Source organism: Cydia strobilella, chromosome 18 (genome assembly GCF_947568885.1).
Source record: "Cydia strobilella chromosome 18, ilCydStro3.1, whole genome shotgun sequence".
Taxonomy (NCBI): domain Eukaryota; kingdom Metazoa; phylum Arthropoda; class Insecta; order Lepidoptera; family Tortricidae; genus Cydia; species Cydia strobilella.
Window position 1 is genome coordinate 15,648,525 of NC_086058.1, and position 25,341 is coordinate 15,673,865.

Sequence of the window (25,341 nt, forward strand, 5' to 3'; positions counted from 1 at the left end):
AACTCGCGCGCCTAGAAGATGTTGATGTCAACTTTAGCCAGTCTTCTCCGAGACCACGGGGACAACGCCGTCCTCGAAACGTCGGAGGTACATTTTAAAACTATTTTACGCGATTAAGTCCCGTGGAGATAAATAATAATGAGTAAAAATCGTGAGTTTAAATCAGTGTTTTTAGTATTTGTTGTTATAGCGGCAACAGAAATACATCATCTGTGAAAATTTTAACTGTCTAGCTAATCACGGTTCACAGACAGACAGACGGACAGCGGAGTCTTAGTAATAGGGTCCCGTATTTACCCTTTGGGTACGGAATCCTAGAAACGGGACCCTATTACTAAGACTCCGCTGTCTGCCTGTCTGTCTCTCTCTCTGTCTGCCTGTCTGTCTGTCTGTCACCAGGCTGTTTCTCATGAACCGTGATAGCTAGACAGTTGAAATTTTCACAGATGATGTAATTCTGTGGCCGCTATAACAACAAATACTAAAATCAGTAAAATAAATATTTAAGTGGGGCATCGCATAAAACGTTTGTTGCGTTTTTTGCCATTTTTTGCGTTATGGTACGGAACTCTACGTGCGCGAGTCCGACTCGCACTTGGCCGGTTTTAATTATGAATTGAGGGCCTACCGCGAACACCGAAGTTCGCACAATGCGGGTATCTTTCTCTTTTATAGAAATTTTATTACAAAGAAGTTTTACTTACATACAAAATTTATGTTCTGTTTTTTTTTGTATAACAAATAACAATTAGCTCCATGCATGAATTTATTTTTATTTTTGGATTCATAATTTATATCGTTGGAACACCGGAAATGATAAAAATACTTTTGTAAACCTTAACATTATTTTATTAAAAAATATTTAAAATGTTGAAAATTTTTGAGCGGTTGAAACGCTCATAATTTTTGGCGCGAATTCGACAGAGCGTGATGACGTCACACGTTGGGCGGCCCAACTGACGTTTGCTATTAGTGACACTAATCTGTCGAACGCGTGACGTCACGTGGCGTTTCGAGCGTTTCGCTCACTAGCTTTTCGCGGGCAAATTTTTGTACTTTTTATTTATAATTTTAAGCAATTAAATGGTAATTTAAAAACGGAAATGCATTTGTAACATGATATAACGGTAACAAACATCCGAATAAAACATATTTCGTTCAAATATAAACTTCATGCATGAGGCTAATTATTAACAAAATGTAGTACCAGGCATATATATATTTTACGTGTTTGTGTATGATACTGTTGTTTTATGTAATTTAAGCTTGTCGTTTTAGAACAAGAGCGTAAAACTTCAATTGTACTAAGAACAGGAACTCGTATAACGTCGGAAACCTGGAACCAACCGGTTTGTTTACAATTATACTCGTATTATTAAAATTGATGGCCGTAGCTACTGCGCACGTTTTATAATAGCAATAAGAAATCCACACATTCAACAATTCTCACAGGTTTTATTATGTACCTAAGTACATTCTTTATCCAGAGATGTTTTAATACTTTTTTGTGATATTAACAACCGCCTCCGTCCTCGAAACGTCGGAGGTAAGTTTATATTTATCATTTATATCATTTATTGATTGTAAAGTCATGTACATACATTTTATAATTTAGGTGTTACATCAATTCTGAAAGTCAGTCCATGACGTCCTGTGAGGACATACAACAATATATTAGACCGTAATCTAGGCTAAACATTATAAAATAAAATTAATTAATAATCATGCGAACTAACAAATCTACAGTCTCCTAAATTAGTAATGCATTAAAATATGTTACAATTATTATAAAAAAAAATTATGTCACTGTTTAAAACTTATTATACGCAATTAAATTAAAATTAAAATTAAATTATCGTTTATTTCGAGCTCATGACTCATAAAATGTTAGTACTTACAATAAAACTTAAAAAACTATGTTAGTGACAGTAATAATTTCTTAACTAAATTAAGTCCTGCACCAACCACATTTAGCGGACTGATCAACGTCAATCTGTAGTGTGGTATGAAACTACCCATACAATGAAATTTAGCGAACGCTTTAACAGTGACAGATGGTTTGCAACCGACCCTAAGTTCCGTCGTTGTAATAATGAGTAAAAATCGCGAGTTTAAATCAGTGATTAACAAAAAGCCTTAATTTAGAATGTATTCTTTTCTTAACGGTGTGTAAATAATAGAAACTGTCGGAATAGCTAAATATTGTGAAAAAACATCCATACTAATATTATAAATGCGAAAGTCTGTCTGTCTGTCTGTGTGTTCCCTCTTCACGCCTAAACCGCTGAACCGATTTAGATGAAATTTGGCATAGAGATAGGTTGAGTCCTCGAGAAGGACATAGGATAGTTTTTATCCCGAAAATTATCCCTTAAGAAAGTAAAAAGCGGGGTGGAATTGAGATAATTAACGAAGTGCCTGCTAATTTGTGTGCATAATATGCTCAAATTTAGATTGCTATGAGATTTTCTCCAGGCGCTATTCTTACTCTAGCTGCGGTTACTAAGTCCACGCAGACGAAGTCGCGGGCAAAAGCTAGTAAATAATAATGCTATAAATAACTTAAGCCTTAGGTACTTTTTTTTACCCTGGCTCTTATTACCTTACGATAGTGTCTAATATCTCTGGCATAAAAGTATGCCGCGCTTAAAAAATCGCAACTAATAAAGGGATAAGTTCGCCTTTGTACTAAATGACAAGATTGACGAGTGTTTTTTTCCTGTTTTGTTTTCTTTTTTGTACAATAAAGTGTTTAGTACTACCTAAGGACCTACTACTACTAACTTGCATTTATCTCAAGCGTATGTTTTTCTATTCGGATGTTCGAATTTTTATGATCCTTATAATGTGTTTTGTTGTGAGTAACATGTTTTACAACTTTGTCTTAGTATCAGGCGGTCTAGCATAAGTTGCGTTCTCGCGCGCGAGTCCATACTTGAAGTCGCGCTAGATGTATGGTATGGAGTCGCGCGCGAGAACGCAACTCATGCTAGCAGGTCTGGACGTGTGACAGCGAAGAATATATTTATATTCATCTAAACAACCATAGTTAAAATAACAAGTTTGTATATTGGTGGAATTTACGACATGTGATTGATGTGATATGCTTATTTAAATTTTGTTTTTAACACTTTCGTTATTAGCTTGCGTTTATAGATTATGTTTTTTTATTACCTAGATAATTTATTGATTTTTTAACGTATTATTTTTTACACTGATTTAAACTTTCACGATTTTTACTCATTATTATTCAACAACGACGGGACTTAATCGCGTAAAACCCACCCAAAAAAAAATAAGGCTATTTGGCAGTACGTTTACTACCTATATAATCATACAATTAATGTTAATGTGTAAGCATGATGTGTATGTTTATGTTTTATTCATCATACAATTTTGTTAGTAATTATTTAAATAAATTTATTATGATAAAATGCCTACTAGTTTACTTGCATTACAAAATAATAAATTATAACATTTATAACAAATGCTTTTTTTTATGATAATAATTATGTATTTGTACGTTTCTCAACTTATATTGTTGTTAAAAGTACCCATATTTATATACATTTTGTAAAATAAAGCCATAAAAATAGGAAAAAACAAAAAAAAATAAAAATGCAAAAAGATCACTTGACCCCGACGTGATTTGAACACGCAACCTTCTGATCTGGAGTCAGACGCGCTACCGTTGCGCCACGGAGTCGTTGCGAACGATGCTCAAATAGCGCACCACGTTGCGCGCGCTGCGGTGACGTCATCTAGTGACGTTATTTGAAAGCATTGATCTGAGTTATTTTTAGTTCGCTGTATTGTATGGGTTTTAGTCCTTAATATTAGGTAAATATTATTTATGTGTGTTTGTAAATGTTATACCTAGCAAAGATAGATATCTCCGTAATAGATGGATACAGTCTAAGAAAAAAACGTGCCTCGAAAATCAAGAAAATTTGATTTTCGTTCAGAGGGCGCTACTAGCTTTGGCCTACTGTCGTATAGATGGCGTTGACGGTTTCGTTTATTATTTAACAATTTTAACGCATATCAGTGAAAGAACATGGGTCAAAATCATAAAAATAATTAATGCAAATAAAAAAAATCATTTATCCATATTAAAATACATTTTATCGTATTTTTATAAATATTTATTTTTAGTTTTAAAGTGTGTCGACAGATGGCAGTGAATTTACTGGGGTTACAAAATTTACTATTACAGTACCGCTCTAGTATAAGTTACTCTATGTACTACATAGTCAAGTTACAACAATGAATATGTTACAAAAATAACTGATAATGAACGTTAAATATTGATAGTAATAATAATAACCCTATTATTATTACCCATACAGTACCCATTATGTATACCCATACAGTTCCTTGAGTGATTTTGCAGCTGATTTTAATGAACGAGCTGTCAATCAAATCAAAAACTGCTAAGGCTTTACAGTGACATGCTGTATGGAAATGTCACCAAATTTATTAGAAAATAGAAAAATAACACGTTTATAGTGGCACTGCAGCACTTTATCACTTCAGACTCTGCAAAGCTAGTGTAGAGTTAGCTTATTTATAATGATACCACAGATTATATAATACTATACTTAGACCAAGGACCATATGTAACGTTTTTTTTGGCGCTAATATGTATCTAGGCTAGCATAAAATTATTAATTGTTCTCTTTAAAAAAACCCTCACTAACTCACGCGAACTTATTAAACGTTTTTGGGGTGCATTTTTCACATCCCCGAAAAGTTACGCCGTTTGTCAAGACCCTCGCTTCGTAACTTATGAACAGATATTTAACAAGTAAAATAATTTAAAAAACTCGGGTTAACCTTTACTTAGGCTGGATATTTTCAAAAGAAGCTTATGATATATATATATTTTTTTAATGATGTATAGGCAGGCGATTGACCACGATCCCACCTGGTAAGTGATGATGCTGTCTACGGTGGAGCACGCTTACCTATGAGATACCTATTAACTCTTGCCTTGAAGATGAAGAGCCCCAGATTGTAGGTACTCATGCGAAAACGCAGACTCGGGCAGGGCGTTCCACTCCTTGGCAGTTCGCATAAGAAATGTGGAAGCAAAGCGCTTTGTGCGTATTTTTGTTCGAGTGCCGTTTGTCTTGTAGTCCGATGGTAAAAATAGGATGGTATAGAGGAAAATTTGCGTACTATGTACGTAATACGTGCATATTCAATTGTAAACTATTTTTTTATTTAACTTTTATCGTTTGTTGTTCACACATCACTCAAAAATAGCTGATATTTTTTAGAGTTGGCGCATATGTTTTTTGTACTTATTCTAGCCTCCTAAGGCTCAGCCATACAAGAAAAGTGAAATTTGGGCCTATGATGTAGGCAAAAGAGTTTTTTTTTATTGAACAAAATAAAACGAATACAACTCCGTGAACTCTGTTCAAATTGAACATGATTTATTGAACCAAATAACCAAATTTAGCAAAGAATTATCGAATTAATTATCATTGCGAATTAATTATTAATTCCATAAGGATTCTTTCACCTTCCAAGCGATTCGGTTGTGGAATGCTCTGCCGTCTGATCTAAGACATGCTAAATCGCTTCCTATTTTTAAGGCTCATTTTAAAATGCACTATCTGTCACTTCCTTAAGCTTGTTAACCATTCGATTACTATCTCTGCTATATTATATATGTATGTATATGTATAGATATTTATATATGTATTTATTTTTAATATTTATTAGTATGATCTTTAATATGTATGTATTAATCTAACTATTTAAATATGTATATTGTTATATATTTATCTGTGCTGATTTTATTAAAAAAAAATCTCCTACTCTTGTTATCCGTTTCTTTTTCTACCCATTTATTTCTTCCATACGGTAAATTCTACTACCTGAAGGTTGTCTGTAAGAGATCGCTTTTTAGCGATAAGACCGCCTGTTGTTGCTTAGTTCGCTATGTTAATTATAATGTATCTAAATTTGTTTTAATTATGCAAAATAAAGAATATATTATTATTATTATTATTGCGCATCTGAATATACTATGTGTTCTAAGAGAAATATATGCAAGGAAACATCTGCATCTATATCTAATGCATGTTTGTTCAATGACTGTTTCTTGTATGACTGTTTCTGTGTTATCTCCTAAATATAAAATAAAATAAGTACTAGGCCGTGAGCCTTAAGAGGCTAGAAAAAGACAAATGATGCCTAATTACTAAAATTACCTAGTAAAGTTTGATTCAGTCTGATGCCTAACGGTAACGGTGACAGCCTGTTACAACAAAATCATCAAATATCTTATGAAGCTATGCCTTAATAAGACACAAAATCATTTAATGGACCTATTTAAACGATTAAATTCGACCTAAGTAAATTTTTTTAACTCTAATTTTTTTTTTGTGTCATTTAGAATATTATGACATAGTATCAGATTGCAGTGGACGTAATTGACACAAAGTATGTTTTCACACTAAAAACACTATCCTAAATGCAACACAGTTACATGTTTTCTCTCGAATATTTTTTTCTCTAAAATAATTCAAAATAAAAAATAATTACCACAAATTAACAAGTTACTAGAAAAGCAAATTATATATATGACACAAAACAAAATGTAAGATTTACATCTTAACAAAGTATTCATAAGCGAAAACAGAATTGACTTTAATATTTTTATAACCTAGGGGTCAAAATATAGCTAGCGGTACAGGTCTATACCTAGTTACTCACTAGCTCACTACTCAGCCTCGCGCAGCGAAACTGCATGTGGAATATACTATCGCCCGCGGCGCTGTATTTCCGGAACAATACGACCTTCAAATCTTCAAGAAAAGAGTGTACTCCCATCTTAAAGGCCGGCAACGTACTTGCAAGCCCTCTGTTATGCGATGGTTATCGGAGTCCCAAGCAAAGCCCATATGTAGTAAAATTTTCGCCGCTGGTCAAAAAGACATAACTGACTTAATTAAGGCGCTAAGTGTTCTCAAAGATAGATATAACTCCGTAATAGATGTATACAGTTTAAGGAAAAAACGTGCCTCGAAAATCATGAAAATTTGATTCTCGTTCAGAGGGCGCTACTAGCTTTGGCTTACTGTCGTATAGATGGCGTTGACGGTTTCGTTTGTTATTTAACAATTTTAACGCATATCAGTAAAAGAACATGGGTCAAAATCATAAAAATAATTAATGCAAATAAAAAAAATCGTTTATCCATATTTAAATACATTTTATCGTATTTTTATAAATATTTATTTTTAGTTTTAAAGTGTGTCGACAGATGGCAGTGAATTTACTGGGGTTACAAAATTTACTATTACAGTACCGCTCTAGTATAAGTTACTCTATGTAGTCATAGTCAAGTTACAACAATGAATATGTTACAAAAATAACTGATAATGAACGTTAAATATTGATAATAATAATAATAACCCTATTATTATTATACCCATACAGTTCCTTGAGTGATTTTGCAGCTGATTTTAATGAACGAGCTGTCAATCAAATCAAAAACTGCTAAGGCTTTACAGTGACATGATGTATGGAAATGTCACCAAATTTATTAGAAAATAGAAAAATAACACGTTTATAGTGGCACTGCAGCACTTTATCACTTCAGACTCTGCAAAGCTAGTGTAGAGTTAGCTTATTTATAATGATACCACAGATTATATAATACTATACTTAGACCAAGGACCATATGTAACGTTTTTTTTGGCGCTAATATGTATCTAGGCTAGCATAAAATTATTAATTGTTCTCTTTAAAAAAACCCTCACTAACTCACGCGAACTTATTAAACGTTTTTGGGGTGCATTTTTCACATCCCCGAAAAGTTACGCCGTTTGTCAAGACCCTCGCTTCGTAACTTATGAACAGATATTTAACAAGTAAAATAATTTAAAAAACTCGGGTTAACCTTTACTTAGGCTGGATATTTTCAAAAGAAGCTTATGATATATATATATTTTTTTAATGATGTATAGGCAGGCGATTGACCACGATCCCACCTGGTAAGTGATGATGCTGTCTACGGTGGAGCACGCTTACCTATGAGATACCTATTAACTCTTGCCTTGAAGATGAAGAGCCCCAGATTGTAGGTACTCATGCGAAAACGCAGACTCGGGCAGGGCGTTCCACTCCTTGGCAGTTCGCATAAGAAATGTGGAAGCAAAGCGCTTTGTGCGTATTTTTGTTCGAGTGCCGTTTGTCTTGTAGTCCGATGGTAAAAATAGGATGGTATAGAGGAAAATTTGCGTACTATGTACGTAATACGTGCATATTCAATTGTAAACTATTTTTTTATTTAACTTTTATCGTTTGTTGTTCACACATCACTCAAAAATAGCTGATATTTTTTAGAGTTGGCGCATATGTTTTTTGTACTTATTCTAGCCTCCTAAGGCTCAGCCATACAAGAAAAGTGAAATTTGGGCCTATGATGTAGGCAAAAGAGTTTTTTTTTATTGAACAAAATAAAACGAATACAACTCCGTGAACTCTGTTCAAATTGAACATGATTTATTGAACCAAATAACCAAATTTAGCAAAGAATTATCGAATTAATTATCATTGCGAATTAATTATTAATTCCATAAGGATTCTTTCACCTTCCAAGCGATTCGGTTGTGGAATGCTCTGCCGTCTGATCTAAGACATGCTAAATCGCTTCCTATTTTTAAGGCTCATTTTAAAATGCACTATCTGTCACTTCCTTAAGCTTGTTAACCATTCGATTACTATCTCTGCTATATTATATATGTATGTATATGTATAGATATTTATATATGTATTTATTTTTAATATTTATTAGTATGATCTTTAATATGTATGTATTAATCTAACTATTTAAATATGTATATTGTTATATATTTATCTGTGCTGATTTTATTAAAAAAAAATCTCCTACTCTTGTTATCCGTTTCTTTTTCTACCCATTTATTTCTTCCATACGGTAAATTCTACTACCTGAAGGTTGTCTGTAAGAGATCGCTTTTTAGCGATAAGACCGCCTGTTGTTGCTTAGTTCGCTATGTTAATTATAATGTATCTAAATTTGTTTTAATTATGCAAAATAAAGAATATATTATTATTATTATTATTGCGCATCTGAATATACTATGTGTTCTAAGAGAAATATATGCAAGGAAACATCTGCATCTATATCTAATGCATGTTTGTTCAATGACTGTTTCTTGTATGACTGTTTCTGTGTTATCTCCTAAATATAAAATAAAATAAGTACTAGGCCGTGAGCCTTAAGAGGCTAGAAAAAGACAAATGATGCCTAATTACTAAAATTACCTAGTAAAGTTTGATTCAGTCTGATGCCTAACGGTAACGGTGACAGCCTGTTACAACAAAATCATCAAATATCTTATGAAGCTATGCCTTAATAAGACACAAAATCATTTAATGGACCTATTTAAACGATTAAATTCGACCTAAGTAAATTTTTTTCTCTAATTTTTTTTTTGTGTCATTTAGAATATTATGACATAGTATCAGATTGCAGTGGACGTAATTGACACAAAGTATGTTTTCACACTAAAAACACTATCCTAAATGCAACACAGTTACATGTTTTCTCTCGAATATTTTTTTCTCTAAAATAATTCAAAATAAAAAATAATTACCACAAATTAACAAGTTACTAGAAAAGCAAATTATATATATGACACAAAACAAAATGTAAGATTTACATCTTAACAAAGTATTCATAAGCGAAAACAGAATTGACTTTAATATTTTTATAACCTAGGGGTCAAAATATAGCTAGCGGTACAGGTCTATACCTAGTTACTCACTAGCTCACTACTCAGCCTCGCGCAGCGAAACTGCATGTGGAATATACTATCGCCCGCGGCGCTGTATTTCCGGAACAATACGACCTTCAAATCTTCAAGAAAAGAGTGTACTCCCATCTTAAAGGCCGGCAACGTACTTGCAAGCCCTCTGTTATGCGATGGTTATCGGAGTCCCAAGCAAAGCCCATATGTAGTAAAATTTTCGCCGCTGGTCAAAAAGACATAACTGACTTAATTAAGGCGCTAAGTGTTCTCAAAGATAGATATAACTCCGTAATAGATGTATACAGTTTAAGGAAAAAACGTGCCTCGAAAATCATGAAAATTTGATTCTCGTTCAGAGGGCGCTACTAGCTTTGGCTTACTGTCGTATAGATGGCGTTGACGGTTTCGTTTGTTATTTAACAATTTTAACGCATATCAGTAAAAGAACATGGGTCAAAATCATAAAAATAATTAATGCAAATAAAAAAAATCGTTTATCCATATTTAAATACATTTTATCGTATTTTTATAAATATTTATTTTTAGTTTTAAAGTGTGTCGACAGATGGCAGTGAATTTACTGGGGTTACAAAATTTACTATTACAGTACCGCTCTAGTATAAGTTACTCTATGTAGTCATAGTCAAGTTACAACAATGAATATGTTACAAAAATAACTGATAATGAACGTTAAATATTGATAATAATAATAATAACCCTATTATTATTATACCCATACAGTTCCTTGAGTGATTTTGCAGCTGATTTTAATGAACGAGCTGTCAATCAAATCAAAAACTGCTAAGGCTTTACAGTGACATGATGTATGGAAATGTCACCAAATTTATTAGAAAATAGAAAAATAACACGTTTATAGTGGCACTGCAGCACTTTATCACTTCAGACTCTGCAAAGCTAGTGTAGAGTTAGCTTATTTATAATGATACCACAGATTATATAATACTATACTTAGACCAAGGACCATATGTAACGTTTTTTTTGGCGCTAATATGTATCTAGGCTAGCATAAAATTATTAATTGTTCTCTTTAAAAAAACCCTCACTAACTCACGCGAACTTATTAAACGTTTTTGGGGTGCATTTTTCACATCCCCGAAAAGTTACGCCGTTTGTCAAGACCCTCGCTTCGTAACTTATGAACAGATATTTAACAAGTAAAATAATTTAAAAAACTCGGGTTAACCTTTACTTAGGCTGGATATTTTCAAAAGAAGCTTATGATATATATATATTTTTTTAATGATGTATAGGCAGGCGATTGACCACGATCCCACCTGGTAAGTGATGATGCTGTCTACGGTGGAGCACGCTTACCTATGAGATACCTATTAACTCTTGCCTTGAAGATGAAGAGCCCCAGATTGTAGGTACTCATGCGAAAACGCAGACTCGGGCAGGGCGTTCCACTCCTTGGCAGTTCGCATAAGAAATGTGGAAGCAAAGCGCTTTGTGCGTATTTTTGTTCGAGTGCCGTTTGTCTTGTAGTCCGATGGTAAAAATAGGATGGTATAGAGGAAAATTTGCGTACTATGTACGTAATACGTGCATATTCAATTGTAAACTATTTTTTTATTTAACTTTTATCGTTTGTTGTTCACACATCACTCAAAAATAGCTGATATTTTTTAGAGTTGGCGCATATGTTTTTTGTACTTATTCTAGCCTCCTAAGGCTCAGCCATACAAGAAAAGTGAAATTTGGGCCTATGATGTAGGCAAAAGAGTTTTTTTTTATTGAACAAAATAAAACGAATACAACTCCGTGAACTCTGTTCAAATTGAACATGATTTATTGAACCAAATAACCAAATTTAGCAAAGAATTATCGAATTAATTATCATTGCGAATTAATTATTAATTCCATAAGGATTCTTTCACCTTCCAAGCGATTCGGTTGTGGAATGCTCTGCCGTCTGATCTAAGACATGCTAAATCGCTTCCTATTTTTAAGGCTCATTTTAAAATGCACTATCTGTCACTTCCTTAAGCTTGTTAACCATTCGATTACTATCTCTGCTATATTATATATGTATGTATATGTATAGATATTTATATATGTATTTATTTTTAATATTTATTAGTATGATCTTTAATATGTATGTATTAATCTAACTATTTATGTATGTATATTGTTATATATTTATCTGTGCTGATTTTATTAAAAAAAAATCTCCTACTCTTGTTATCCGTTTCTTTTTCTACCCATTTATTTCTTCCATACGGTAAATTCTACTACCTGAAGGTTGTCTGTAAGAGATCGCTTTTTAGCGATAAGACCGCCTGTTGTTGCTTAGTTCGCTATGTTAATTATAATGTATCTAAATTTGTTTTAATTATGCAAAATAAAGAATATATTATTATTATTATTATTGCGCATCTGAATATACTATGTGTTCTAAGAGAAATATATGCAAGGAAACATCTGCATCTATATCTAATGCATGTTTGTTCAATGACTGTTTCTTGTATGACTGTTTCTGTGTTATCTCCTAAATATAAAATAAAATAAGTACTAGGCCGTGAGCCTTAAGAGGCTAGAAAAAGACAAATGATGCCTAATTACTAAAATTACCTAGTAAAGTTTGATTCAGTCTGATGCCTAACGGTAACGGTGACAGCCTGTTACAACAAAATCATCAAATATCTTATGAAGCTATGCCTTAATAAGACACAAAATCATTTAATGGACCTATTTAAACGATTAAATTCGACCTAAGTAAATTTTTTTAACTCTAATTTTTTTTTTGTGTCATTTAGAATATTATGACATAGTATCAGATTGCAGTGGACGTAATTGACACAAAGTATGTTTTCACACTAAAAACACTATCCTAAATGCAACACAGTTACATGTTTTCTCTCGAATATTTTTTTCTCTAAAATAATTCAAAATAAAAAATAATTACCACAAATTAACAAGTTACTAGAAAAGCAAATTATATATATGACACAAAACAAAATGTAAGATTTACATCTTAACAAAGTATTCATAAGCGAAAACAGAATTGACTTTAATATTTTTATAACCTAGGGGTCAAAATATAGCTAGCGGTACAGGTCTATACCTAGTTACTCACTAGCTCACTACTCAGCCTCGCGCAGCGAAACTGCATGTGGAATATACTATCGCCCGCGGCGCTGTATTTCCGGAACAATACGACCTTCAAATCTTCAAGAAAAGAGTGTACTCCCATCTTAAAGGCCGGCAACGTACTTGCAAGCCCTCTGTTATGCGATGGTTATCGGAGTCCCAAGCAAAGCCCATATGTAGTAAAATTTTCGCCGCTGGTCAAAAAGACATAACTGACTTAATTAAGGCGCTAAGTGTTCTCAAAGATAGATATAACTCCGTAATAGATGTATACAGTTTAAGGAAAAAACGTGCCTCGAAAATCATGAAAATTTGATTCTCGTTCAGAGGGCGCTACTAGCTTTGGCTTACTGTCGTATAGATGGCGTTGACGGTTTCGTTTGTTATTTAACAATTTTAACGCATATCAGTAAAAGAACATGGGTCAAAATCATAAAAATAATTAATGCAAATAAAAAAAATCGTTTATCCATATTTAAATACATTTTATCGTATTTTTATAAATATTTATTTTTAGTTTTAAAGTGTGTCGACAGATGGCAGTGAATTTACTGGGGTTACAAAATTTACTATTACAGTACCGCTCTAGTATAAGTTACTCTATGTAGTCATAGTCAAGTTACAACAATAAATATGTTACAAAAATAACTGATAATGAACGTTAAATATTGATAATAATAATAATAACCCTATTATTATTATACCCATACAGTTCCTTGAGTGATTTTGCAGCTGATTTTAATGAACGAGCTGTCAATCAAATCAAAAACTGCTAAGGCTTTACAGTGACATGATGTATGGAAATGTCACCAAATTTATTAGAAAATAGAAAAATAACACGTTTATAGTGGCACTGCAGCACTTTATCACTTCAGACTCTGCAAAGCTAGTGTAGAGTTAGCTTATTTATAATGATACCACAGATTATATAATACTATACTTAGACCAAGGACCATATGTAACGTTTTTTTTGGCGCTAATATGTATCTAGGCTAGCATAAAATTATTAATTGTTCTCTTTAAAAAAACCCTCACTAACTCACGCGAACTTATTAAACGTTTTTGGGGTGCATTTTTCACATCCCCGAAAAGTTACGCCGTTTGTCAAGACCCTCGCTTCGTAACTTATGAACAGATATTTAACAAGTAAAATAATTTAAAAAACTCGGGTTAACCTTTACTTAGGCTGGATATTTTCAAAAGAAGCTTATGATATATATATATTTTTTTAATGATGTATAGGCAGGCGATTGACCACGATCCCACCTGGTAAGTGATGATGCTGTCTACGGTGGAGCACGCTTACCTATGAGATACCTATTATTATTATTATTATTATTTTTTTATACCACGTCGGTGGCAATCAAGCATACGGCCCGCCTGATGGTAAGCAGTTACCGTAGCCTATGAACGCCTGCAACACCAGAGATATTGCACGCGCGTTGCCGACCCTTGCCTTGAAGATGAAGAGCCCCAGATTGTAGGTACTCATGCGAAAACGCAGACTCGGGCAGGGCGTTCCACTCCTTGGCAGTTCGCATAAGAAATGTGGAAGCAAAGCGCTTTGTGCGTATTTTTGTTCGAGTGCCGTTTGTCTTGTAGTCCGATGGTAAAAATGGGATGGTATAGAGGAAAATTTGCGTACTATGTACGTAATACGTGCATATTCAATTGTAAACAATTTTTTTATTTAACTTTTATCGTTTGTTGTTCACACATCACTCAAAAATAGCTGATTTTTTTTAGAGTTGGCGCATATGTTTTTTGTACTTATTCTAGCCTCCTAAGGCTCAGCCATACAAGAAAAGTGAAATTTGGGCCTATGATGTAGGCAAAAGAGTTTTTTTTTATTGAACAAAATAAAACGAATACAACTCCGTGAACTCTGTTCAAATTGAACATGATTTATTGAACCAAATAACCAAATTTAGCAAAGAATTATCGAATTAATTATCATTGCGAATTAATTATTAATTCCATAAGGATTCTTTCACCTTCCAAGCGATTCGGTTGTGGAATGCTCTGCCGTCTGATCTAAGACATGCTAAATCGCTTCCTATTTTTAAGGCTCATTTTAAAATGCACTATCTGTCACTTCCTTAAGCTTGTTAACCATTCGATTACTATCTCTGCTATATTATATATGTATGTATATGTATAGATATTTATATATGTATTTATTTTTAATATTTATTAGTATGATCTTTAATATGTATGTATTAATCTAACTATTTATGTATGTATATTGTTATATATTTATCTGTGCTGATTTTATTAAAAAAAATCTCCTACTCTTGTTATCCGTTTATTTTTCTACCCATTTATTTCTTCCATACGGTAAATTCTACTACCTGAAGGTTGTCTGTAGGAGATCGCTTTTTAGCGATAAGACCGCCTGTTGTTGCTTAGTTCGCTATGTTAATTATAATGTATCTAAATTTGTTTAAATTATGCACAATAAAGAATATATTATTATTATTATTATTGCCCATCTGAACATACTATGTGTTCTTAGAGAAATATATGCAAGGAAACATTTGTATCTATATCTAATGCATGTTTGTTCAATGACTGTTTCTTGTACGACTGTTTCTGTGTTATCTCCTAAATATAAAATAAAATAAGTACTAGGCCGTGAGCCTTAAGAGGCTAGAAAAAGACAAATGATGCCTAATTACTAAAATTACCTAGTAAAGTTTGATTCAGTCTGATGCCTAACGGTAACGGTGACAGCCTGTTACAACAAAATCATCAAATATCTTATGAAGCTATGCCTTAATAAGACACAAAATCATTTAATGGACCTATTTAAACGATTAAATTCGACCTAAGTAAATTTTTTTCTCTAATTTTTTTTTTGTGTCATTTAGAATATTATGACATAGTATCAGATTGCAGTGGACGTAATTGACACAAAGTATGTTTTCACACTAAAAACACTATCCTAAATGCAACACAGTTACATGTTTTCTCTCGAATATTTTTTTCTCTAAAATAATTCAAAATAAAAAATAATTACCACAAATTAACAAGTTACTAGAAAAGCAAATTATATATATGACACAAAACAAAATGTAAGATTTACATCTTAACAAAGTATTCATAAGCGAAAACAGAATTGACTTTAATATTTTTATAACCTAGGGGTCAAAATATAGCTAGCGGTACAGGTCTATACCTAGTTACTCACTAGCTCACTACTCAGCCTCGCGCAGCGAAACTGGATGTGGAATGAACTATCGCCCGCGGCGCTGTATTTCCGGAACAATACGACCTTCAAATCTTCAAGAAAAGAGTGTACTCCCATCTTAAAGGCCGGCAACGTACTTGCAAGCCCTCTGTTATGCGATGGTTATCGGAGTTCCAAGCAAAGCCCATATTTAGTAAAATTTTCGCCGCTGGTCAAAAAGACATAACTGACTTAATTAAGGCGCTAAGTGTTCTCAAAGATAGATATAACTCCGTAATAGATGTATACAGTCTAAGGAAAAGACGTGCCTCAAAAATCAAGAAAATTTGATTCTCGTTCAGAGGGCGCTACTAGCTTTGGCTTACTGTCGTATAGATGGCGTTGACGGTTTCGTTTGTTATTTAACAATTTAACGCATATCAGTGAAAGAACATGTTACATGGGTCAAAATCATAAAAATAATTAATGCAAATAAAAAAAATCGTTTATCCATATTTAAATACATTTTATCGTATTTTTATAAATATTTATTTTTAGTTTTAAAGTGTGTCGACAGATGGCAGTGAATTTACTGGGGTTACAAGATTTACTATGACAGTACCGCTCTATACAAGTTACTCTATGGTGTTCTCCAGCTACATAGTAGCGTTTTAAGGGTTCCGTACCCAAAGGGTAAAAACGGGACCCTATTACTAAGACTCCGCTGTCCGTCTGTCCGTCTCTCACCAGGGTGTATCTCATGAACCGTGATAGCTAGACAGTTGAAATTTTCCACAGATGATGTATTTCTGTTGCCGCTATAACAACAAACACTAAAAAGTACGGGACCCTCGGTGGGCGCGTCCGACTCGCACTTGTCCGTTTTTTTTTGTTTATTTCTCACTGCACCCACCTTGACGCTTTTCTGTTTTGCCCTATGGTTGACTGGTAGAGAATGCCTATAATGGCATTAAGTCCGCCTGTTGTACTCTTTTTTTTAATAAATAAATAAATACTATAAATAGTCCTTTTTATTTTATTAATATTGTTTTTATGAACCTCCAGGTCTGTTTGTATCGCATCAAAATTTTTGTACATTGTGTACAACATATGTAACATGAATATGTGTCGTTTTCAAGCAAAAGGTACCACATTGTCGTTTGCTATAGGACGCTCTGGTAGGTTTTTTGTATAAAGATACAAGCCATTTTCGTCCTTATGGTAAGCGACAATGTGGTACCTTTTGATTGAAAACGTCACATATTATGACTGTTTGTGTTCTAAATAAAAAAAAATAGTATCATCTGTTAACTGACAATTTATAAATCTTATTGTAAAGCCATAAGGATCACCATTGACCAGTCAAAAATGGGTCTGTACGAGAGCCGGTGTGCGGGATGTTCACTCTAATTTTATTGTTACGGTTATGGTGGCACATAACCAGTGTTATTGGATCAAAAACGTACGGAAAATCGGCGTCTTTTCTGTAAATATTACACAAATTAACGTTTTGGATAAATTTGTCTATGACTTTTCATTAGACAATTTTTAAGAAGGTTTTAACGTAACCTATAAGGATAAAGTACGAAAATTAGACTTCTAAGTCTTGTTTATCTAATGATATCCACCGGAAAGTCGTATAACAGTAACCCTTTTGGAAAGTGAAATATTTAATGGAGCCTCAAATAAAATAAGCGGTTGTGACTTATTTACAATATTAGTGGTGGTAATTGCTATAACTCTTTCAAATTTTAGGTATCTACGTCAAACGGTCTGAGAAAAACGCATTTAACTGATTTGCAAGACCGAAGTGATCCCATAAATGTTCCGTTTGCCAAAACAAAGTTTTGCACGGAACACTAAAAATTTAGTTCGTCACTATTTAACAGTGGACCGGAGATATAAGAGCTGGTTATTGATTTGTTTTCACTTTCCCCTCACAGAGGCTTTGCGAAGCGAAGAACGGCTGTATTATCTGATACCTACAAAGTTTTCCATGTGCATCTGCTCCGATATATCTGATGGCGACTGTCCGTGAACTTGAACAATCGTCAAAGCAAAACAAAAGGTGTAAAAGAACAAGAGCGTTGAGAAGTGTGTGTGTGGTGTGAGATTACAAGATAGAATTAGGAACAGTGTGATAAGGGAAAAGTGTGGACTGAGCGAAGATGTAGTGACAAAAATTGAGAAAGGTATGTTGAGATGGTTTGGACACGTGGAAAGAATGAGTGAAAGAAGGCTAACAAAGAGAGTGTATAAGGGAGAGGTAGAAACGGGAGTTGGAAGGGGCAGACCTCGGCGGACTTTCTCTGATCAGATCGGGGAAATCCTGAAGAAAGGCCAGGTCAAGAGCACCCTAAACCGGCGAGCGTGTATGAGGAATGTTATGAAAGTGAAGGAAACGAAAGAGGTATGTCAGGATCGTAGCAAGTTGAAATCCGTGGTCTCTGCCTACCCCTCCGGGAAATAGGCGTGATTATATGTATGTATGTATGTATGTATGTAAAAGAACAACCTCATATAATAAAATATACTTACACTATATTTTCATAATCGCATCAAATACTTATGCTATTATTTAAATACCATAAAACAGATATAAAAGGACTACCCGTAGCTTCCATACAAAGCTAAGCTTCGCCCCAGGCGTCGCTTGCTTTACGACTTATGCTCCCCTAGTCACGGACAGATAAATTAACATTTCTTTTTTTTTGTGTAAAATCTTTTGCTTCGCTTTAAGAATGAGTCATGCATTAATGTTATGATGTTTAACATTAAACACGTTGGCCTAGTATAAAAACCGGACAAGTGCGAGTCGGACTCGCGCACCGAGGGTTCCGTACTTTTTAGTATTTGTTGTTATAGCGGCAACAGAAATACATCATCTGTGAAAATTTCAACTGTCTAGCTATCACGGTTCATGAGATACAGCCTGGTGACAGACAGACAGACGGACAGCGGAGTCTTAGTAATAGGGTCCCGTTTTTACCCTTTGGGTACGGAACCCTAAAAAGTAGCATAAGTACATATGAATACGAATATAATTAAAAAAAAATAGAAAAATGTATGCAGGGGTGCCAAGCTAACAGCTTTGCTGATTGTACCTACTTGAGTTTCAAACTAACATTTATTTAGCAACAAGGGTACTTTTCTAGAAGGAATTTACTTATAAGCAAAAGAAAACACATCGACAATTATAAAATACGGCCAACTAATTTAACTTTACTGACTTTAACTTAATTTTAGCATAGAGTAACTTATACTAGAGCGGTATTGTCATAGTAAATTTTGTAACCCCAGTAAATTCACTGCCATCTGTCGACACACTTTAAAACTAAAATTAAATATTTATAAAAATACGATAAAATGTATTTAAATATGGATAAATGATTTTTTTTATTTGCATTAATTATTTTTATGATTTTGACCCATGTTCTTTCACTGATATGCGTTAAAATTGGTTAATAACAAACGAAACCGTCAATGCCATCTATACGACAGTAGGCCAAAGCTAGTAGCGCCCTCTGAACGAGAATCAAATTTTCTTGATTTTCGAGGCACGTTTTTTCCTTAGACTGTATCCATCTATTACGGAGTTATATCTATCTTTGATTTTATCCATTTTTTTCCGAGATCACGGGGACAACGCCGTCCTCGAAACGACGGAGGTAAATCTTAAAATTTAAATACGCGATTACGTCCCGTTTTACAATTTAATAATGTGTAGAAATCGTGAAAGTTCAAATCAGAATTATAAAATACAACTACAATATAATCTGCAAGTATCAATTCAAACTAACAAATTGCAGTTGACTTATATTGACCGGGATATAGACCGTGATTACCTTTTGTATTGTTTAAGAGCTCCCGATATTTCGATGCAGTTACATACATCTTGTTCACGGGTGACTGAAGATAGCGGGTGGGTGTCAAAGTTGTATTTTTTTTTTTTTTTTTTCATTTATTTGGAGCATTGGCAACACGGCCATCAGCTCAAACATCAATACATCAGTACAAACTACAAACACATCCTTAACTACTTAGAAAAGAAATACATAAACAACTTAAATACTACTAAAACAAAACAAAAGGAATGTCAAAGTTGTTTAGACAGCGCTCGGTCTACCCTCATTCTTGCGCGTCGGATGCGTTCGCTTTCAACGTTACCATCGGTCGCATTCACACTTGTTGGTCCGGTCGCGTTCACACTCGTTGGTCTGTCCAGTCAATATACGTCCCGGCATAGAATAACTTATACTAGAGCGGTACTGTCATAGTAAATTTTATAACCCCAGTAAATTCACTGCCATCTGTCGACACACTTTAAAACTAAAAATAAATATTTATAAAAATACGATAAAATGTATTTAAATATGGATAAATGATTTTTTTATTGGCATTAATTTTTTTATATGATTTTGACCCATGTTCTTTCACTGGTATGCGTTAAAATTATAAATACCAAACGAAACAGTCAACGCCCTCTATACGAGTGTAGGCCAAAACTAGTGGCGCCATCTGATCGAGAATCAAATTTTCGTGATTTTCAAGGCACGTTTTTTCCTTAGACTGTATCCATCTATTACGGAGTTATATCTATCTTTGGTCCCGGTCAATATGTCTTGTGAAACTAATCGTGAATCATCCAAAACTCTAATCATTGCAGTTATCTCCATTCACGGATATAGTTACCAACTGCAAACATAACTTGTCATAGATATTTTACTCGACGACGATTCAAAATGTAGGTAAACATCAAATTTGTTAATATGTCCTTCTGCAGATTCTAAAACCATCTAAAACTTAATTTCAAAGTATTCTGTGCTAGTACAAAGCCGTCAATACAATAGACGAGATTTTCCAGGACTTCATTACCAGTTATTTATGAACATCGTTAGGTACTCCAAGAGTAAAAAGATAAAAAACCGGCCAAGTGCGAGTCGGACTCGCGTTCCAAGGGTTCCGTACATTACACAATTTAAATAATGTATTTTTTATGTGAAATGTCTTTAAAAAAACCCGTAGGGGTCGGATCAAAAACTAAGTAATTAAGTCCGACTCACGCTTGACTGCACATTTTTAATAGGTTTTCCGGTGATCTATAGGTAAAGATCTATTTTGTGTATTATTTTCAAAATTTTTGAACCCAGTAGTTTCGGAGATAAGGGTGGTAATTTGTTGCCTATTTTCTTGAATAACTTCTAAACTGTTTATCTTAAAATTATAAAAAATCTATATTTGAGATTCTCATGATAAACTTTATTTTTGAATTTTCTCATTTACCCCCCAAAAGTGGCCCCCGTGTTTAAAATTAATTTGTTTACGTTACATGTCTATCTTTGGGTCACAAACTTACGTATGTGTACCAAATTGCAACTTAATTGGTCCAGTAGTTTCGGAGAAAATAGGCTGTGACAAACGGACAGAAAGACGCACAAGTGATCCTATAAGGGAACCCTAAAAACCCGCCGATCACCGTTTTTGTCGTCCTGAACAACCATTGTTTATATTCCACATTCGAAGTTTACCTCGTTAACTGTCAACAGTGTTGCTTTGAATTCAACTGGCGTTCCCACACCAATCAGGATCTGAGAATATATTTCAGCCAATCATGGTGCGTTTGGAGAGCGGTTTAACCAATCAGGTGTCTAGGAAATGGATGGACCAATGAGGTGAGAAGCCAATTTTATCTGGTTACCGTAATTGGGATTTTCTGTACTTACGTTCGGTGTGGATTGATGTGCCATGTAATATTTACACTAGAAATCTAATAGCATTAGGCTCGTGACTACGTCTGCGTAAATGCAATCCCCATTGCATCCTCTCAGGTCATTCATTCGGGGATAATGGTATCCCAAGCATTTTTCTAGTTTATGAACTATCCCCTTTATTCTGAAATTTAGCAACCCTTTGTTAAATTTTGTCCCTTTCTAATAAACACATGTGGTTCCATGCAGAGGGTAGCCCACATAGCCCTTGATCGCGTTAAATGGAGGGATATAGTTCTGTGGTCACGATCCTCAGTCATGAGGGAACGACGAAGAAGGAGAAGAAGAATAAACACATATGTCAAAATGACGGATAAGGGCAAACGATTATCAAGGGATTATTAAACTTGACAATCGTTTATATTTAACCATATGTGTGTGTTTGATTTAAAATGCGATTAGATTTATATAAAAATTAAATTTTATAGAAAGCTAAACATTTATGCTACTACATTCCGTTATGGCACAGAATGAAGAGAGCGCTGACAGCGCGCCATCGACAAACTTATCATAAAATGTTGCAAGCAACAAATATTAGCAGTAAAGTTAAACATACAATATTTTATAAGCTATGTTCAGACTTGTCTCGAACAGTGTGCCTTTCATTGGTATTTTTTTAGCCGTTTTTTCGTGATGCAAGAACGAACATTTAAACTTTCAAAATGTAGTAGCTATTAAATGAATCAGGATAAATAATTCCTTAGCCGAACTGACATTAATCTCATACAAATATTTATCCTGACATCTAGTAAATTCATAATTAAAAGGAACAAGTAACACATAGAAAATTAAAATGTTACACACACACACACACACACACACACACACACACACACACACACACACACACACACACACACACACACACACACACACACACACACATACACACATCAAGCAGTTTAATTGATAATGTCATGTAAAGGAACCTGTTTGAAAGAAAACGTAACGTATTGTCCCAACGTCTCTACCCTTTAAAGGCTTAGGGGTATATCGCCGCTATACTTACTCAACCTCGTATCTGCAACACTCATTTGATGACGAAAACACCCGTATTCCGAATGAAAGACAAGCGACATTTCCATCAAATGATTGTTGCAGATATGAGGTTAAGTAAGTATAGCGACGATATTACGTGAATTACGTCTACATATATGTATTCCTATAAATCAAAAGGTCATATCACTACGTAAGTGTGGTATAAAGATAAGCCTTTTTGAAATATATTTGTATAATAAAGAGGCTATTCAGGAGTATGTTAAAATAAAGCTGTTGATATAGCGCGGGACGCTTCCTAATGTCGCTGGGGACACTTGTTTAGGGTGACTACACACTGGCGATTTTGGAAGATAAGTTTTTTTTAATTCTAAATTCACAAATATGAATAAAAAGTACTTTATTATCACCTTAACTGTATATAGTTATGTTACAGTCTAGTTATAATTTTTTTTGTTAAATGTCAAATTGCAATTAGAGTTCCTTGTGCTTTTTTTCTCAGTTTTATTGTGTTGTTCCCTCCGGAGAAAGTGATACAAAAGGGAGTTTACGACGCTCAATATTGAGGAATACGAAGCAAGGAGGAGGCTGTTCCCTCCCTGATGATGGTTAGCGTATCTTGGACTATTAAAATGACAATGATTTGTCATAACTAATTGTTTGGTATAGTTAGGTAACTATAATACCCTCTTATAAAAAGCAACTAATGTAAAATTTAATTATACTGAATGTAAGAGACTCGAATTTACGAATATTATGCGATATTATTTCCTCAAATGTACCGCATAATAAGCCTAAGTTAACGGAATTCAAGATAAACATGCTGTAGAGCATTAATTTCCTGTCTCGATTGACTATCAGAAAAAGCAACCAAAACCTATATAAAAAATGTTTAAAAAATATTTAGTACGGTTTCACTCACTATTATTTTTAGTCGCTTTTGGCGACATGTGTTTTGTGTGTGTGTGTGAGGGATCCGAAACATGTCGATAAAAGCGACTAAAAATAATAGTGAGTGAAATCGTACTGATCTAAATATTTTGAAATATGTCTCACGATAGTTTAATTTCGAAACATGTTTATGGAATAAATCGGGGGTAAAAGTACAAGTATGTAGTAGTATAAATGATCGTTAGTTGTTATGCTGTAAAGTTGTCGTTAATAAAATAATTATTATTTTACTATATCTATACAATATCTCGGTGTGAATCATTAGCGAAATTGTAGGTGTGGCGTAATAACAAACCACATTATAAATCAAATTGCAAAAGTTAATAAAAACTACACCTACACGTATAATGCCATTATATTTAATTACTACTTTACGTCTCGAGCTTTCATTATTCACGCCAAAAATATGAGTAATGGCAAATTAAAATAATAATACGCAAGCTTGCGTGGGAAGCTTTTTTCTATTAATAGAAGTGACAGTTGTAAAATGTGAGTGAAAACATTAACGCCTTTGTATAAATGACATTTCTAAATACGGAAGACTATTAAATTGCTTAATCGCGTATTAAAGTTTTAAGATTTACCTCCGACGTTTCGAGGACGGCGTTGTCCCCGTGGTCTCGGAGAATACTGGCGAAAGTTGACATCAACATCTTCTTTTAAGTTAATACAATAAATTCGAATTTATAATGGCTTATGTTTATGCAACTGTTGTTTAAAACGTTTTATTGTACAATTCATAATGAATAGAGTCGCATCGCACGTAAGCGAGCAGCCTACGCCAGACACTATGAAAGAATAAAACTGTCAAAACCCATTTATTTGATGAATGCGAGCCCTTTCAGATTTAAAAAACACATCTAACGTTCAAAAATAACCCGTATTCCTTTATGTTAAGGTAAGTTTTTGATTAGGGGAGGGTGGAGTTAAGTAGGTCCCGTAAAGTATGGTAATGTCGTAGAAAATACGTTTCATGGCAGCTTTAGTTAGGCAGTTATGAAATTTTGAGAAGTTTTCTAGCTTTTGGGTGCATTCGGTCTTTTATGTTGGGTTACTACTTTTGGGTTATTTTAACTGGTAAGTACTATATAAGTTATGATCCATACAAGAGGCTTTAGTGCTATATTTTACGATAAAAAGACTTGTCACGTATGTAGTAAATAATCTATAATGTATAATTATGTATTGTAATCTTTGGGTAAAAAACCGCAGGTAAAGTAACAAAAAATCTAGTGTTAAGATTTTTTTTACTTTACCTGCGGTTTTTTTTGGAAGTTAAGTATCATCATCTTCCTCGCGTGTTCCCGGGAGCCTGGGGTCCGCTTGACAACTAATCCCAAGAATTGGCGAAGGCACTAGGATTTAAGAAAGCGACTTCCAATCTGACGTTCCAACCCAGAGGGTAAACTAGGCCTTAAATGAAATGAAAAACTATAAAATTGTCATAAACATCTGCGCACCTTTTACGCTCGCACGCATCCCGCTGCGCAGAACATGTTCATTACCTACCATCTGAGTTAAACAAATAAACATGTCCAGAATATATTTTTCC

At 33.9% G+C, this 25,341-nt stretch overlaps 1 protein-coding gene and 1 non-coding gene across 2 annotated transcripts in view; one reads left to right on the top strand and one right to left on the bottom strand.

The window, feature by feature from the left end:
* LOC134749594 (protein prickle-like) overlaps window positions 1-25,341 on the top strand; it is a 518,207-nt gene that overhangs the window by 24,019 nt on the left and 468,847 nt on the right. The gene's annotated exons all lie outside the window — the stretch shown is intronic.
* Trnaw-cca (transfer RNA tryptophan (anticodon CCA)) lies at window positions 3,635-3,706 on the bottom strand. The gene has a single exon. It is a non-coding gene; the product is annotated as a tRNA-Trp (tRNA).